Below are 19,915 nucleotides of genomic sequence, written 5' to 3' on the forward strand. Positions count from 1 at the left end.
CTTCTTCTTACAAGAGTCCAAGTTAAGATAGGGCTCTTTTTAAAAATTACTTTTTAAACACATCCTTTAAAATTACTTTTAAAAACGTTTTGGTGTAGAATCTTCGCAACGACACATAAATTATAGACTTACTTGAGCACACGCTGGTCTTCTTCAGAATATTGATTCAAGGTGTGTGTGCTTCTTTTCTTTAATTTCAAGCGACACTTGTTTCCCGGTATAGTTCGAATTACGAATTTTTCTCAAAGTTCGTAGCGTTATGCGGTGCAACGTCACAGAATCAATGCTCAACAGTATTTTTGAGAGTCCAATACACAGTATGAGTAACGTGAGATGTAGGAAAAGTCTTACTGACATTTTTTAAAATGTCACAAGTATTTGTTGAATGGTGCTGAATTGGGTAGAATTGTACCAACTTTTTCAGAAAAGGGGCTGAAAATGCCAGCGTGGTACCAACGGGCCGATGAACGACAAAAAGGGCTGAATTTGGTACAATTGTACCAGGTGTGGGAACACTGAAACAGTAGCTGGTAAACACTGAATCACTACTATAATTATTTTGGTATCAATAGGATCGTAATTTGCCCGAAAAATTTGAAAAATTTTCACAAACTAGATTTCCCATTAGATTTTATCTACCATTTAGAATAATTTTCCTTTCCTCGTTCTGTTTCTCACCATTTTATCTTTCAATATGTGTCCATGGATTTTCTTTTCCATGTAGGAGGTATGCAAGCAATTACACGAAAGAAGATTACATCATTCTCCATGAATACGACCGTGGTCTCATACGTGATAATTTGAGTCCATTTTGCTTCCCAGAATTACCAGGCACCCTTTCTCTGCCGTATCAAGAAATCTACGGCTCCATTGCACGATTCCGAAACGAACATTTTTGCTTAAAATAGGTTATAGCCTAACACGGATATGCATTTACCACGATTTAGGAAGCCTGTCATTGCAGAACTATAACAAATATGGGTTAATCGGGAGTTTTTGTCTTGTTTTCACTTGTAGAATCGTCTCCCAAAGTTTGTCCTTATTGTTGGTGGACACTCTATATATCACGTACATACATAAATTTGAGTTTTATAATGTAATTTTAGACGATAAAGACGTTTCTTTACATTAGTCATTTGCATTTATTTGAAATGGCTGACAGCACTGTCAAAGAAGCTGAGCTACCATAAAGAAAACGTTTTTTCTTTCTGTTGTAAGGAGAAAGGTAAAGAAAAGATAATATTTTTATAAGGAATAGAATAGGGAGCTGCCTGCGTGAAGAGTAATGGCCTTGACGGTAGCTGATGACAGGGTTTTAAACTGATTAATGAAGAAGCAAAGTGACAGCAGGAAATTGACATCATGATAGTAACAGTTATGCATAATGAATATATTCTTCTTCCACAAAGAGAATAGTTAATTATTAATATCGTTTGTCGTTTATGCAGGCGGTAATATATTGTGACCTGCAGGCACAAATATTTTTTTATCGAACTGAAGTAGAAAACAGAACGAGATACAAAGGTATAATTATCGAAACATAATTATATACTATAGGTAAAGGGTTTACCAATATTAGAATGTCATAAATTTAAAATGAGATAGAATGAAAACTACAAGTGTTAATAAAATATTTGTATTATCATTGTGAAAACAAATCAATGGAATTATGTTTTGAAGATAATGTCTTTAAAGGTTCTCGTCTGCTTCGATGTCGAGGAAAGAAAGTTTGCACCACTTTTACACACATTTTGCACGGTTAATTCGCAATGATATTTCTTTTAAGTTCACTTATTGATCGTGGTTTATTCTCATAGATCTTGGTCTTGAGACAACCCGCATAAGATACACTCAGCTTAAGACTGTTAAGAAAATCAATTAAACTTATATTTAGGAGTGAAGTATCTATGGTAGTAGCTGAAGCGGTCAGTATTCCATGTGTGGGATATGGAGAGCTTCCGTTAAAGCCATTTTTACCATAATCTCTGCAAATTGACTGGGATAATCGTTCAAGCTGTCAATTCCAGAAAATAGAATTTAAAAATTCACTTTCGTTGAACAGTTATCGTGTGGATGAACAGATAGAAGGACATACTTACATACAATAAAAGCCACTTGAAACTGACACACAATCATAGTCATACGTCTTGCGAATAAAATCAGAAAAACACACTGCTGAACAAGACTGTACTTATTTAATATAAAAACACATTTACACGTGACGTTTCGAGCTTCTAGCCAAGATCCTCATCAGACGTACACTGAGTGATACAAAAAACTACCCAAATATAAATACACAATTCATCTCCCTATTTGCTCTCTCATTGGCCCGTTCAAAAGCGTCTGTAGTCTCTGGGAAAGATAAAAGTGGGGAGGACAACGAGGAGATATGGAAAGGCATTGTAGGGCTAGGAGAAGATACCGAGATTTTAAAAAAGATGTTAAGAAGGCAAGGGGTCAAGGTGTATAGAAAAGGTAGCAGAACGTTGTTGGACATGGTCAAAACCAAAGGAAAGAAAAAGAAAAAAAGAGATCAGAAAGGTGTCATTTATTGTATAAATTGTAAGGATTGTGATATGAAATATATTGGAGAGACGGGGAAATTATTGAAAGAAAGAATTAAACAACATAAAAGTGATGTGAAATATGGCAGAGAAACTAACTCAATCTTTAAACACATAAAAGAAAATGGACATGATGTGAACTGGGAAGAAGTTATTGTGCTGGAGCGGGAGAAAAGGTTGTGGCCCAGAAAGTGGAAAGAGGCCTGGTGGATACAAAAGGAAGGGGATGTAAACTTAATGAATTGGACCAAAGGTATCAGCATTAATAAAGAATGGAGAAATATTATTGATAAATACAGAAAAATGTATGTGAATTAATGTATTCAATGGTTGCTTGCTCCTTGTTGTTTCTTTCTCATAGAATGTTATGTTTTCCCATTGGTCAGTTCAGATAGATTTCCACGCTTCTGATTGGCTGTTTGCACGGGCTAATGAGAGAGCAGATAGGGAGATGAATTGTGTATTTATATTTGGGTAGTTTTTTGTATCACTCAGTGTACGTCTGATAAGGATCTTGGCTAGAAGATCGAAACGTCACGTGTAAATGTGTTTTTATATTAAATAAGTACAGTCTTGTTCAGCAGTGTGTTTTTCTGAAAACCCACTTACATAAAGGTAATAACACAGAGGGGAAGGATGATCACATGATCTGAGCAACAATGCCATATCACCATTTCTTGGCAAATTTGTATGTTTTACATACATTACAGAAACACAGTAAGTATTCCATTGGTGACCCGATACCACTGTTATTCTTATCCTCACATACTCCACTGTCTGTCAAATGCCTGAACAGCTGTCCTAATTTTTAATTTTAAATCATCCATATGTCATGATATGAACAAACATTTTATCTTACAAATAACCACACAAAAGGAAGTTATATATTATGAGATCAGGAGACTTAAGAGGACTTCATTCACATTGCATCTATATAACTATCATCAATCCATGGATGTCGTGCCATTCGAAAATTAGTAAATCGTTCGGTGAAAATCAGTTGGTGCTACATCTTGTTGGAAGATGCAAATGATCTGTCTGCTGCTAAATATAGATTTGCAATATACTGCTTCAATTTCTAAATGGCACACTACCACAAGTGTGGAAGAAATAGAACTTGAGCTAAAAGTGCAGTATGACTTCTTCGCATTCTTGATCTTACAAACCGTAATCTCTATCTGTGAGTTTGCTTCAAACATAAGTAGTTTGTGCATCCACTACCATTAGATATTCATGATTTGAAATTCTTAATAGTACTATCAACATATATTCAGACAGTTCATACAAGCATTACGAACGAACTGGATTAAAATGTTTAATGATATAAGTGGCAAGCTACGTACCGTTGAAATAACCCCAAAGACAGAAGTAACGATTTGTAAGAGCAGTAGAGCACAAAAGTCACATTGTATCTTTAAGTTAATTTTTATAAATTTTAATCCTCGGTATTATGACTTCAAAAATTGGAGAAAAGTACGACATACATCCATATAAAACAGCACATAGGTCATTTTCATCTTTGAAAGGTCATTTTCATCTTTGAACAAGTATACTACTACGACATCTTCACTGGACAGAACACCTACTTCTTTATATTACACCATTGATGAATTGATAAAGATGTGGACGAAATGTGAATGAAGGGTGCTCCTCAATCTTTTAGTCTTACAACTTGAGATTTCTTTCTGTGCGGTTGTTTAGAAGATAAGTATGCACTGGTTGGAGCTTACATTAAGTATCTCTAAGGTTTGCAAAAATTCATAGTTTGTCTTTCAAACGACACTTGTTTCTACTCTAAAACTTACTTTGACAAGACAAAGTTTGTCAATTGCTTAGAGACATCATGCACGTTCCTAACTACTTATTGTAAAAATGTAAGTCAATACCATTCTTTATTTTTGGTAAAATAGAATTTATATTGGTCTCTACTTGGTTCTTTTCCAGCCTTGATGAAATACTAAATAGACCTTACTTTTTAGGTTCACATCCGAAGTAAATATCCTTATCATAAGCGGAACTCAGAATTACACACAGAGAAAGCACGTGTTTTATCTACTCGGCCACGAAGGAACACAAATCTCCGTTTGGTCATATTTGATTTTATCACTCAAGTAATAATATGATGTAGAATAATATTATCTATGCCAGCTGGAAACAGTGTGCCACATTCATCAAACGCAACATTCCTCAGACGCGTATATCTAGTATACTGTAAGATGGGACTACAGAGAAAACTAAGTACATGGAAGTTCACCTGGAATCATAATACTGCAAATTATGGATGCGTCAAAATTTCAAATAATACTTTCGGCAAAATGTATACTTTCAAATATACAGATCAAACCCCGTATTCACAAGGGGTATTTAATATTAACAGATCAAAATCGCATTCACAAGGAAATTAAATATCATCTGAAAGCAGGGAATTCGTGTTATTATTCAATTCAAAATCTTTTGTCTTCGCGAATTCTGTCGAGGAATTTGAAGCTTAAAATATGTAAAAGAATAATCATGCAGGTTGTGCTGTATGGTTGCGAAGCATTGTCGGTTGTTCTGAGGGAAGAACGCTGACTGAAAGTATTTCAGAATAAAATTCTGAGATAAATTTTCTGATCCATAAGGAAGGAGAATGGGGAATGGCGAAAACTTCATAATGACGAACTGCATAATTTATACCGTTTACCAAACAATGTTACGGTCAGCAAGTCAAGGAGGATCATGAGGCAAGTCATGTAGCCAGAATGAGACAGTGGGAACGCTTTCAAAATTTTAACTGGAAATCCAATCGAAAGCGAGGATTAGAAAGACTTAGGTGCAGATGGGTCTCGCACAAATAGTTGTGTTGACTTGGAGTTTAACGTCCCTTTCAGCAGCGAGGCTATATGAGACCTACTGATTAACGTGAAATCCGAACCACATGAGCTCTCGCCGAGAATCAAACCCGGGTCTCCCACACCAAAGGCGCGTATGTTAACCGCTTAGCCACGAATGAGCTCTCTTGCAGAAATAGGAATACAAAGTGGAAATTGGATCCAGTTGGATAAGAGTTGAAGTCAATGAAGAGCTATTGTGACAACGGCATAGAACTTCCGGGTTGCACAAGCCATATAGTTAATTAGGTTTTTTAGTAATAAGGCACTGGATATTTTTTATTTGGTTTACACATTATAAAAATCACATTAGAATATAAATTGTCTATAATACAAATTGTTTTAACTAGTAAAAATTGTAATAAATATGGGTTAAAAGTAATACTATAAAATACAATATTGTGCCTGAATAGCTAAAAGGGGACAATACACTGAATTTAAATGGTTGCATTAGATTGGCTGAGAATCATTGGCTCAAAAATACCAAGCGCTTTCTGATGAATAAAGAAGCTTTAGCCATTCTTTTAATTTATAAAGGGATGATAAGACTGGGCTAACACTTTATACAGTTGGATGGGTGAGTTGTCCGTTGATATGTTGTTCGGTAGGAAGTGTTTTTATGGATTTAACATACTAAGATATTTTAAGATTGGCACGCATATTCTGTGAATTGTTTGTTTAATGGTTTTTGTTGTATGGTTATCCTGAAGTTAATTATAACTGTCTTAAAGAAAACTTAGCTGCATATATATGTATAGACGATGGAGTTCTTAATAGTTGTGATTGTAGGCACTAGTTATTGTATGTCTCCATGGAGTATAGGAATAAATAGAAGAATGTCACTTATATATTAGCAGGCTAAATATTAGTTTTAGACAGTATTATCAATCGGGTATAGATAAAGGCTTGCCAATAAAATATAAGTATGTAAAAATAGCCTTTAGGAAGTTGATATAGTTATAGAACTTCTTTTAAATCTTAGCCTACTTTCTACATGTAATCCACTTGTTTAAAATGTCTCAAAGAACAGATACAGCATAATGAAATTGTTTCGAAACTTTGCAGTACAACCCTTGTGCTGTTATGCAACCTTAATAACGCTTAAGAATATATGGTTGCCTATAGCAACGTTACTATGCTGTAATTAGCTCTGTCTAGCTCCAAAGATTAACATCACATCCTAAAGCAATTTATAGGTGATCCTACCCAGAATATCCATTCTTATTTTTGTTTGCTCTTTGAAGTTTTACGAATCGAGGCTATATAAGATCTGAACCTCTACTTTAAGGAAGTATGCAAACCAATGTATTTAACTCCGGGGCAGGAAGCACTACTCAGTAGAACAGCGAGGAAGACCATACATTGATTTAAATTAACAAACAAATACATACTGCTCGTTTAAGAGTTGATCGGGAAGTTGGATACAGGATACATTTTATCAATAGCTCAAGAGCTCATGAGAAACTTGAAATTATAAGAACACCTTTCATATAATAGTGAGATACTTTAAGACGAATATTGTGACTTGTAGTATATAGTATTCTATCTATTTTTGTTTACCTTGAGCTTTTGGGGTAAATTTTGGATCTAAAAGAGGAAAGCTCCATGAAATTTCATTATCTGCTTTTCATTCTTATTGTGAATCTAATTTCAGTAGAAAGAAGACGGGCTGAGAAAAGTTCAAAGACAGAAGCAAAAGTTTCTGGGTTTTCGTTTCACGAAGTTTTTAAAAGAGGGTGGCGGGTAGGGTTGTGCCTCTGTATAAAGGGGAGAGGAGATACTAAACGAACACATATATATATATAAGGTTTAGAAGTTGGTAGATGAATTGTAAATATGGTGTTCCTTATTCAGTTGGTATAAACTCTGTTTGCTATACGTATAAAAGAGGGTTGAAGAGTAATTTTCTTTCCCCTCCATCTATCTTGTTATATGGTTATTACTATTATTATTATTAAAGAGAGTAGATAGTAGGTTTAGTTGATTGATATGCTTCTAATATTACTCCCATTTTCTGCCTCAGGAAAACAATTTTTCACATATTACATTTACATTTTTCACATGTATGTTAAAAAGAAGTCGTTAAATTATTTCTTTCATGCAAGGTAGAGATAAAATAATTCATTGTCCTTTCGAAACAACACTCTAATGTTTCTCCCTTTAATTTTTGTATGTAGTAGATATTTCTTTTCGCTCTAATTTATAAAGTAATACACTTTATAAAAAATAACTAAGGATAATATTCAAAAAATTTGTTTTAATTTTTTGATTGCTTTTGTTTTTAGATGTTTCTCCAAGTTTGAATTTTTTAATGATTATTATATTTAATTTTTACACAATACGTTAGCAAGTGCAAAATACATAAATCATTGTCAATGATTATATTACTTTGAAATCTATAGTATATGTAAAACAGTAATTAACTCTACACAGTTAGTTATAAAAGAAACACCTCTCGTAATAATTTGTCAGGTGGTAGGTAATGTACCTAAAATGGATCCACATTAAATCGCTGACCTGCTATGATGATACGATGTATAAGGAAACCAGTAGAACTTCTCTAAATTATATTGTATATACGGTATGCTATATACATATATAGGTAACACCAAAAATAAGCTTACAAGGCATATTTGGTAATAATCATATTTTGTTGTGCATAAACCAATGCAAATTATCTGCTACAGTCAACACTTTACTTTTCAATGTAGTCACCAGGACAATTGAAACAATTATCTGTGGATGTCATTCAAGTAAAATGTGGGCTCCTGACTACTGAGCCAGCGTTACGCCCCTGTTGTAACATCTTCATTATTGTCTGGTCAATTTATGCACTATGAAAGTTATTTTTGAGATGCTCTGGTATAACTTTGATTTATACAGTCTTTGCATTGACAAATCGAATGACAGCACACGATTTCTGCTTCAGCTACTGCACTAGTCGATCCGTCATCGTTAACCCTTATGACGTTACCAGTTGAAAGAATAGTAATATTTTGCAATAGTTATTTGCTGTCTAACTTGTATATCATTAACTTTATATGTTGTTCGTTGTACATTTGTTTTTGAAATTAGTTTAATGTGTATACCAACGGGAACACATAGGATTTCATTCTGAATTCACAATAAGTAGGTCAGTTCTTCGAATTTCGTGGGCAAACATTCTACTTTAAACTATTTCATCGTTACAAGTAGTATATATGTCACTGCCAGTGTGTCACTAGTAAAAGTACGTGCGTCACAGTAGAATATTATGTGTCACCGTTAAGGGTATATATGTCACTATTAACAGTACTTGTGTCACTGTCAGAACATTGTGTCACTGTAATGGTTATGTATGCCACTATTTAATGAACATGCGTCAATGTTAGAACATTGTATGTCACTGTTAGGAGTTTGTGTCTTATTAATAAAACTACTATATCACCATTAAACAATTGTGTCATTGTTGGCGGGGGAGGGGTATGTGTGTCACAAACAAAAGTACGTGCGTCACTGATAGAACAGTATATCTCACTGTTAGGTGTATGTGTATCACTAACAAAAAGTATGTGCGCTCCTCTTAGAACATTGTATGTAACTGATAAGAGTTTGTGTGTCACTATTAAAAGTATGTACTTCGATGCTAGAGCATTGTGAGACACTGTTAAGAGTATATGTGTCACTGTAAATATTATGTAGATCATTGTAGGAGAGGTCAACTAGATCAAGAAATGTACTGTATGTTGTTTTTTTAAGCTAATCTGTCTCCTAGCAACTTATTTACTACTAACAACCTAGGAAACCTAATCCGATAAATACATACACATGTATAAGAGGTACTATCAAAACGTTCGTGCAAACACCAATAGATACAATATGCTTCTTAAAGTTGTTTTTTTCCACAGACAAGACTTGAACCAATTAATAAATAATTTATTCCAGTAGGATAGAAATTATCAAGTGGCATACATTGGTAACCAAGAACATGCTTTTTAAAGCCATAAAAATCATTTCTCTGATTATGTATCAGGATTTACTCTCAAATATGTAATTTTGTTCAGCGCGATGTGATCTATGAATTACGTCTTTAGTGTGGAAAATATTATAGATAAACAAAATTTAAAGTTTAACGGTAAACCATAATTTTGGGGTGTAAATCATTAATCATTCTAAATACTATTACCTTGCTATTATCACAATGAATACCTTGATGACGGTGTACCTTTCAATTAGTTTCATTTTTATAAATCGTACAGCATCAATTTCACTACGCACTATCCTAACTACCCACTATTACTGATTACTTAAAAAGAAATAGTGACCGGCGCAAAAATGGAAAATTAAGAATTATTCCATTTACCTTTCTAAATACCATAAATCAAATCAAATTATATGCAAACAAAAAAAATAAGACACGGAAACTATGAAATAACTGAAACATACTGAACCCAAACTAAGTACAACTGAGACGGAAAACTAAACAAAATTATAATGTTCCTTTTCAATCAATAAGAAAGTTTGTTAAATATATTACATTATGGAACACAAAATTCGTGTCATTCCTCTAAATTTTGGGGGCTAGAAAACAAATTTACTCAAACACCATGGTAATGTTTACCATATTTATACTTTTGTTTTAGAAGAAACGTAAGATATAGCGATTTTAAGTGTCCAAAACACAAAATAATTTCACTACTTAATATTCTAAAAAAAAAAAAAAAAAAAAAAAAATCTGCAAACACTATAGCTAAACTTGCAGTTGGTTCTGAGTAGAAAGAATATTCACTTCTCATTATGAGAACAGATAATGTATAGATAGAATTGAAATGGTAATTATTCAGTTGGAGAGAGCTGTTCAGATGATTACTCCATTATAGATGCAGTTCAAATAAAATACCGTACATTAAATAAAGTATGCAATGCAAATGGTCTATCTATCAAAACAATGAAATATAAAACGTAATTATATTGAAAAGACGGATATGAAGTATTGTTCACTGTGGCAAGTAGAATATAAAAATAAGAATGAAATAGAGAAAGTAAAAATAATGTAAAAGGAAACAAAAATAACGCCAAATGGGTATGTGTAAGATCGTTATATCTTATGTGTAATATCTTTACAGGAGAAAAGTTCTCTCTTTACAGATGTTGGCGTTCAAAGTAATGTATTTTGGGTATTTTGTGTTGATGATAGAGTCAAAGAATCAGGTATATGTCAAGAGTAGAACGCGTTGTAGAGCGTATAGTAGGGAGATTGGCGGTGCTTTGCAGTAAGAGGAGAGGTGAATTGCTCTCGAGAAGAGAATACAGACGGTTATGGTTGAGGGCTTGATCCATTGTGGGTAGTAATATCAGATGGTTTGTTTGCAAACGACTTATTGTATACTTGAACCGGATACGTTCAAACTCAAACAATATAGAAGTATGGTCTCAATATGGCAGTTATCTGCAGTAGGAGAAGGAAAGAAAATTTACATCTTTCTCAGTGACAGTTGTTGAAGACCGCATTGGTAAAACTTTAAATATTATTGCTATAGGCTAAAATAAAAACTTCATACAGCTTTAGAAATCTATATATAAGATTTAATGCATCAATTAAACTTTCTTTCCGTAGCTAAAGATCAAACTATTGCTAGGGGAGAAGAGTTAAAAGAAATCGGAATTTTGTAATTTAAAAAAATATGTTTATTTATTTTTAGCTGTTATAAATTTAATTTAATTTAAAGTTCTGTTTATTTGTGTCAATACAGTAGTCTGAAAGTTTTTTTTCGAAGCACAACTTTAAACTCTTGCAAAGCAATGTCTTTTAATGCCATAGTTGTTTCCTCTTAATTCTTTCACGTGAAGGAAACGATGTTCTTAGAGCATTTTTTTTTATTCAAGGGAAGAGGAAGAAATCGTAGGGTCAATTACCGAGTGCTCTTTCAATTCTCAACATGCTTCTACTGGCGATCGTGTGCGTGGGTTTTCTCGGGGTTCTCCCGTTTCCTCCCACTTTCTTCGTTCCACCATTTCATTCATTACTCATCATCACCGTCTCCTTTAGCCTAACCGGCATAACCGTGGGACGTAAAACTCAAATATTTCATTTCATGTTGTTTTGTTTCTGATCAACAGTAAGCGTGTGAAGCACTACTTTTCCTGCAATCCTTTTTTATTTACAAATTCATCGCTTAAAATCCGATAGCCACAATTCCAGAACACATCAGTCAAACCAAAACTTTGTCAACTATTCTGCGACGGTTTTCCAAAATCAGTTTTCGAATTCTTGATATTTAAGTGTAAACTTGGGAGTTCGAGGTAATACCGAGTGAGGTTATCTCTAAGTTACAATTCATCACTCCTGAAGTGATAAAACTACCCATAAACTTGTGTTTTCCTCAGAGCAATTTCCTTCTAAGTGGTTTCAAGCTTACAACTAGTTTCCCTAACAGGAAACAAAATATCACAACCGCGCGCTGTTTTCTAGTTTTTCACGCAGTACAAAACTCGATGAATGAGCGACAGTCTCTTAAGTAGAGATGCAAGGGCTCGGAAAGAAACCGGCTTTTTTGAAAAAAAAACTCGGTTTTTTCTGCTTCGCTTTTTTGCTTGGGAAATTTTGGGCTTTTTTTCAAAATTCTGCTTTAAATTGATAAATCAGACTTTGTTTCGCTTCTCTATAACACAAAGAGTCATTTAATTAGTGGTTGATGCTGATAATATAAAACCTCGAAAATAAACTATGAATTTCGAAAAGATATTTCAAACAATTTTTCTTCAACATATTTACATTATGAATTCCACAGGATTAACCAATGTATATAATAAGAATTTTTTAACCTCCTATATACAAAGGTAAGCAGAGTTGGCAAGAACCATGGTTGTTTTTAAAAATGCCAAAAACCCGTTTTTTGGGGATGTTTAAACCAGGCTTTTTTGGTTTAATCCAGGCTTTTTGATTTAGATTTTTTGCTTTATGTATTTATATTACATATTCACAGAAATAAGTTTGTTTCGCCTTGGTATTATTATGCAACAGCGGGGTTATGCCGGAAGAACTCCCATAAACTTAAAGAAGTCCAGTCAGTAAATTTCTTAAATTGAGAATCTCCCGCCCTAGCCATCGGGAAAATCCCGTCATTACAATAACGGGAAAATCTGCTTTGCATGTCAAATTTAAAGGTCAACGTATCATAATCAGTACGCTAAAACTGAGGTATTAAATTACAAATTTAGTACGTAGATATCATTGAAAGTCCAATCCAAGCTAATGTTGGAAGCTACGTAGACAATCGATAAATTTTGCTAATTTCTATCAATATATTTAAGCAATCTTGGCTTCTTTATAAAACAACACGCATTTAGGCATGCAGATATATACAATTTGGTTTCGTTTCGCATGTTTAGGCTTAACATCCTTACGAAATACCGAGGTTATCAAGGAGAAGACTTTCGCTTAAACTGACATCCGAACTACTACTTGGTTTACGCATGAAAGAAGGGTTGTGGTTCGACCGAGAATTGAACATGGGACACCCTGATTAAAAGGTGAAAGGGGAATAAAACTATTGCAGGTGGTTTGATATCTAGAAACGTCACCATGAAGTTCACACGATTCGCATTTTCCGTTCTTTTTATTTATTTATTTTTTTTTGTTTAAACCAGTTATTACAAAAAAGTTGGTGTAAACCAGCCAACCCTAAAAGTAAACACTTCTTTTAAAAAAATACACAAATAACTAGCAAAATAGTATGTAGTATTTTTACTTCAAAATATTCCATACCCTCTTTTTGAAACAAAATAAAATTAAAATAAAACATAAGAGAAATACTTAGATTTATATGATACACTTAAAGGCTGCACATCTAGAGCTTTTGGTTCTGTATATTCTTGAAATTCTGCAGTTAAGTTTTATATAAACACCATCACGGTTTACCCAATCCTCAAGTTTTCTGAATTTTTAACAAGAGGGATTCAATATATCATTACGGAACTCCCCCCCCCCCAAAAAAAGGTCTAAGATATATATTTAAGTTAAGCTAAATACAACTGCACAACAAACATGACTGAGTGGAGCTTTTGCGCTTCTATCGGTAAGTCCGGGATTCAACCAGCATTCGACCATTCTGACAAAGCTTTTCTTCATTCCATCTGTGAATGTAGAAATAGTGCGTGTACTGTGAGTTGGCCGACTTCCTTTCTTATTGTTTTTAAATCGTTATTATTACTAATTACCAGCAGTGACGGTTTAGCGAAGGTTAGGGGGGCGGTCTTTCGGATTGAAGCCCGTTCCCCAAAGTTACGGAATGTCTGCAACAAACGAAATATCTATTAGTTATGCCTTTACTCATAAAGTTTAAGCTCCAGTCAAATAAAAATTACGAATGTTTAGAAAAACTAAACATTAGTACGAAAAACCCTTCCCAAAATACTTTTCTAAATCCGCCACTGATTCTCAGTATAAAATGATTTTTAAGGTTGTATCCGAAAGATTATTGCTAAACATATAAACGAAACGAAATATTAGTTATGCCTGTACTCATAAACTTCAAGCACCTCCCAAATAAAATTAGGACTTTTTAGGAAACGAAACAATCAAAAAAAAACTCCTAAAGTACTTTTATAAATCTGCTACTGATTATTTTTATAAATTGGTATTCAAGATTATGTCCGGAAGATTATTGTTAAATCACTTCACAGCTACAGTATAACAGAAATGTGGAAGTACGGCTTTACGGATATATTGAAAAACGTACGCTTTGACGGACAAATAGAAAAACGGGCAATTTTAACTTTTGAGTTAGAAGCTAGAGTACTAAAAGCTCTTAGAAATGAAACACGGATGACAAAGTAAAATGATCTAGAGAGAGAGAGAAAAAAAAGATGTCGATAACTCAAAAGTTAAAATAAAGTTAAATAGCCTCTAAAATTGCCCTCAAATACTACATTCTTCATGTTAGCTTTAATTCGTAAAACATGTGCTCCATCCATCTTGATGGTAAATTTCAGAGCGAAATATGGCATTTAGGTCATGGAATTCTTATCTAATTATAGAATATACTATAAGAAAGCTATTTAGATAGAAAAATCATGAAAATGAAAAAAGCCAAAATTTCCAAAATTCTCATTTTTCCCAAAAAGCCGGCTTTTAAGGTGAAAAAAACCATCGATTCAAAAAAGCCGGCTTTTTTGCATCTCTACTCTTAAGAATGAAAAATTATTATGTGGCACCCAGGGCCAGATTTAGGGGGGTGCACTGGAGCACGTTCACCCCTTCAGTTGTAAATGTACACTATCTAAAATGAGGAGCTAGCAGTGAAAATAGCAATACTTTCCGAAAATTTCATGTCATGTTTTCGTTTCGGACTTCAAAGAAGCGGAGTTTTGCAAAAGCAATAGTTTAAGTCAATTCCTCATGCACACCACAGATGCCTAAAGGCACTTAAAAAATTTAAAGTTGATTCAAATGTACTGGTTGTTATTGGTACACCCTCCGTCAGAAAATCCTGTATACGCCCCTGGTGGCATCACATCTTCCTTCAACGACGATGGTCGACAAACAAACTGATTCAGAACGGTTTTCAAGAGAAATTTAGCGACGAACCTCTAACATACTTTAACGGGACGATTGCTCCGTTTGCCTTAAGCAGGTGGTTATGCAACACACATTGCAATATTGCTGTGTGTGGTTGTCTACTACCCAGGGTATCATTTGCTGATCTAAAATTTCATTTTAAATTTTAAAAAGCATTTTGAATGAAAAATATTTTGTGACCAGTTTCAAGATTGAAAAATATATTCAACTTTTTTATTTAATATTACTAACTCCGAAATTTAAATATGATTGGACGTAATTATAAGTTTATAAGAGTATGAAAACTATCCATGAATGTATCAGATAAATATTAACATACTGAAATAGAAGACACTATTAAACACACACACACACATAAATAAATAAAATAATAAAATAAAATAAAATAAAATAATCAAAAATTATTTAAAAAATACACAATAAAGCGTTTCCCAGATTGGACATACATACTTCTTTGATACGTAAAAATCCAGATTTAATTCTTGGCGGAGGCCCAATCTCGATTAGCCTATGAAACAAAAATAAAGAAATAAAAATAATATTACCACATTACCATTGATCAAAAGGAGGCCGTTTCCTTAAACAATCTCTAATCACTGATGATCCCTCACAACTGCATTATTAACCTAAAACGTGTGTAAGTTTGTGGCCGGGTCGCGAGTCTATCCATCTTAGCCCATATAGATAATACACATGCATGTATATTTGAGATTTGAAAAGAAAGTCAGAAAGAAAGAAAAAAATATCATGAATCTAATATTGCGTGTCTTTAATCGTCTAATTGGGAGGTTATAATTTTATAAACTTCACTCAACTTTAAGCTGAATCTACGTGATGAATAATCAAGTTGAGAGGAAAATACAATTATTTGACCACATTTATACTCTGAATTTACATTCTTCTCAAACTAAAAGCTACTTATCCATTGATTGATAGATTGACGAAAGCTAAACATTCATTTTAAACACTGAAGCTACATGGTACGGAAAAAAACATTTTAAATTGAAAATTCTCAACACTAATCAGGCTAGTGGTCCTAACACAGATCGAGTCCTGAACCTCACGCACTGAAAATATCCTCCTTGCCTACTTGATCATGAAGTGGATATTTTTTCCGTTAAATATATTCTCTAGTACATTGGTGAATAACGTTTCTGGTTATAATTTATTAACATGGTCCGGTTTTGTTCCTTGTTATGAGTTCGGTAGTGAAATAGCATCGTTGTATAATTAATACAGTATACCTATCTGTTTAAGGTTGCCCGTGATGGGTTACAATTTAGCGTCCCTTTCAGTGGCAAGATTACATACGATGTGGATTAACAGCTATACATGGAATCCGAACCACATGAGCACACACCGGGAATCGAACCTGGCTTTCCCATATCGAAGACGCATACACTAGCCGTATACCTAAGAGGAGCTCAGGGTTGGTTACGAGATAAGAGTTTAGATTATCTCGTTTCGAAAAGATGTGAAAGTAATACCGGATCTGTTCGAAAGTCTATGTTTTTATATTAAAATAAAAACTCTATTTTGTTTCATACCTCGTCATGAAAATTTTGTATCGCCTCGTATTATAGCAACTCTACATCTGCTGAATTAGGAAATAGTGGACTGTATTGATGGTCTAGAAAACTGTGAACACTGAAGTAAAAAATTAATGTGCTGACCACACAACACCCACTAGAACCACACAATCTTACTGACCATAGATTCCTTGCTGTGATTGGAGTTAACAGTATATTCTATATGAATAGAACAATCATCTAAAAGCAATCATCGTCCTCACTGGAATTAAAATTAAAGTTTTAAAGTATTTCTAACCTGCATAATGTGACTTTTTGAATATTTTATTTTACCAAATGCTTACAAGAGTATCAAGCGATTTATAAGAATCAGGAGTATTAAAAGATCATTGGTTAAGTACTTACAGTATGTTCTACTGGTGACTTCCATAGAGATTTGAATAACGTTAATAGCCTAATTATCATACTCTTTTCCTTGTCTTTTGCTTCCCCTAGATGGTTTGCAACCTCTTTGGCAGTGACTTCTATAGGTGGAATATATTTGAGACGATATATATATGGGATTTTGAAATTATCTTTTCTGCAAAATAGATCAGAAAAAAGGAAAAAGTAAGGACGATAGCAACGTTGTGAGAAATTGGATAAAAGTTTAGAAAACGTGATTGACAGGAAAAAGAAAAAATGTGAGAAAATTGAATAAAGGGATCTGTATAAGACGAATGTATTACGATATCAGAAAACTTTCAAGTTTAAGCCGAAATTGCCTCATGTGGTTCGGATCCCACGGTAATCAATAGGTCCCGTCTAATATAGCTTCTCTACTGAAAGGGACATTAAACTCAAAATCAACTCAACTCAACTCAATGCCTAAATTACGAGGGATGTTTATAATATTCTATGCCGAGCGAAGTCTACAAAGCTGCATGGTACTCGTATTGCTACTCTCCAAACCTGCTATTCATTAATGCGTATTCCAGCTTCTTTCCCATCTACCCTATTCTTCAGAGGATAAGTAACAGCTTTGGAAACAGAGGCTGTATGCACAGGACCATTGTCGTGCGTCGCAGAAATTATATACATCACAAGCCCCACTACCACCAATGAACTGAAAAACACCGTTCGAAGAAAAACAGTAACCACCCCTGCCGAAAATATGTGCCAAACTATACTAAACACGATTGTTAGGGCCAAAAAACGTCCTCGTCAAGGTGGTGACCATGTAAGGGATGTAATCTTCAAACACTGAAAACAGTGCACAGCTCCCATCCTTTGGCAATGTGATCCAAGTTGATAACAAATGTTATTTTTAATATGCTCCATAAATGCATTTTAAATTTGTCCCATCTTTTACTACAAGTTTGAGTACTAAATTCCCGTAGTTTGGAAATCTACCATCCCTTTACATTGTGAAACGAAACTCATTTGTTATTCTTACATACGAATTAAAAATTAATTCAAATTCGTTTCGTGTAAAAAGAAGTTTTTCTTTCTTGTTTCAAAAACGTTTAGACGAGATTTATTTACTCTTCTTGTATTAATGATTTGCTACAGTATATAATAAGTTAAAGTAATCTTATCTTATTCTATTTATACTGAATTTTCGCTACGTTATGTCGTACTTTTGGGTAAACTTTAATTTAAATAGTCTATCCTGAACTTTTGTTACTGTACACTTTCGTCTATATTATGAACAAAGTAATTCGATACTGCAAAGATCAAACAATGTTTTCTTCCAGATATATTGTTTCGGTCGTACTTGATTTAAAAAAAAAAAAGCCTCAATTAGAGACAAAATTGACTTCTTTTATTCTTCACCACAGAGACATATTCTTTGAAAATATAAGTTAAACAAACAAATATCAGAGACGGAATTCAATTCAAATTGTGTCAAGATCGTGCTTACTCTTACATACTGTGCAGGTACCAAATAGTATTAAAATTCAGCAACTGAAGACATTTATTCATATTTAGAAAAGATAGAGCTCATATTACATTCGTGTGTTGCCCATATAATCAAGTTTAAAGCTCATATAGCATGGTACACTGTCATGTTAATCCCACAGCATCAACATGGAAGATTCACAACAGTGACATCAAGGTCCAGTGGAGCTTTCCAGGCATTTTCACCTGGAAAGCTGGAGAAAAAAGAGAGAGAGAGAGACTATAGCGAAAAAATTAATGAGTTCTGGGTTAAGAGGAAAACATGTTGTATCCAACCAATGGATTCAGAGTAGATCTATAAACGCGAAGCCATGTCAAGCTAAACAGTAACATAGCAAATTCTTTTAGAAATACGTAGTTTTTATAGATATGATTCCACATTGTTAATTAGAATTTTTTGTAGAAAAAGATACAAATGCGATTCAATTTTAAAAATATTTAATTATTTTAAATTTAGTTATGTTGAACATATGTCTCTCTCTCTCTCTCTCTCTCTCTCTCTCTCTCTATATATATATATATATATATATATATATATATATATATATATATATATATATATATATATATACCGGTGATTCAATAAGAACGTGCCAGGCCTATATCGCAGCTAATACTGCACGTAGAACCTTCAAACAAAAATTTACGTTACCAAATCGTATCTGTAGAATGCAATAAAAATAGTAGCGAGGCCAGTGGCGTCTCGTGAATACCTCCAACAGTGGGCTACTTCAAAATTTGAAATGGAAAGTGGTATAACTATTGGAATCGTTCGAAAGGACATTAAATGTTATGCAACTTTTAGAGGACAAACTTTGTCATATCCTTTCCCATTTATCTGCTAGAGGCGTTGTTGCAGACTTGTATCTGACTATCCGTAGCAGTCCTTTATCTCAGCTACATGCTTTACAATCTTTCAGTACTTCCGCAACAACTTTTATATAGGTAGTTAGTGAGTACTTCAGATTATATGCCCGTAACCAAACTGCGTGTACAAAAATTGTTGCATTCGTACCTTAGCATTCTGAAATATGTATTTTTGGATAGAGCACATATTAGTATTTTTCATATTAGAGCACATATTAGTTCTTAGCACATATGTGAAGTCTTGACCCGACCATAGTAGGTCCCATAGTTTTGGAGCTATGGACCTTTAAAATTCATTTTTCATGTTTTCGGCAGCCTATGCATTTGTGCATCCTGGTTGGTCTATATTTTTCGTCTTATTTTGGTGTCAGGAATCAGCTCCCATACGTTGTCGATGTAGTTTTGAAACAAACTATATATATATATATATATATATATATATATATATATATATATATATATATATATATATATATATATAGATATAGATATAGATATAGGTATAGATATAGATATATAGATATAGATAGATATAGATGTATATAGATAGATAGATTTCAACTTAACATTGTTCATTTTCACCTT

At 33.6% G+C, this 19,915-nt stretch overlaps 1 long non-coding RNA gene across 2 annotated transcripts in view; it reads right to left on the reverse strand.

The window, feature by feature from the left end:
* Positions 1-16,962: 16,962 nt before the first annotated feature.
* Positions 16,963-19,915, reverse strand: part of LOC145662014 (uncharacterized) — a 60,706-nt gene continuing 57,753 nt past the window's right edge. For both annotated transcript variants that reach the window (XR_014126948.1, XR_014126947.1), the window contains exon 3: positions 16,963-17,102. This is a non-coding gene — a long non-coding RNA (uncharacterized LOC145662014). The remainder of the gene's footprint in view (positions 17,103-19,915) is intronic.

This window comes from Thermobia domestica, chromosome 10 (genome assembly GCF_964235325.1).
Source record: "Thermobia domestica chromosome 10, izTheDome1.hap1.1, whole genome shotgun sequence".
NCBI lineage: Eukaryota > Metazoa > Arthropoda > Insecta > Zygentoma > Lepismatidae > Thermobia > Thermobia domestica.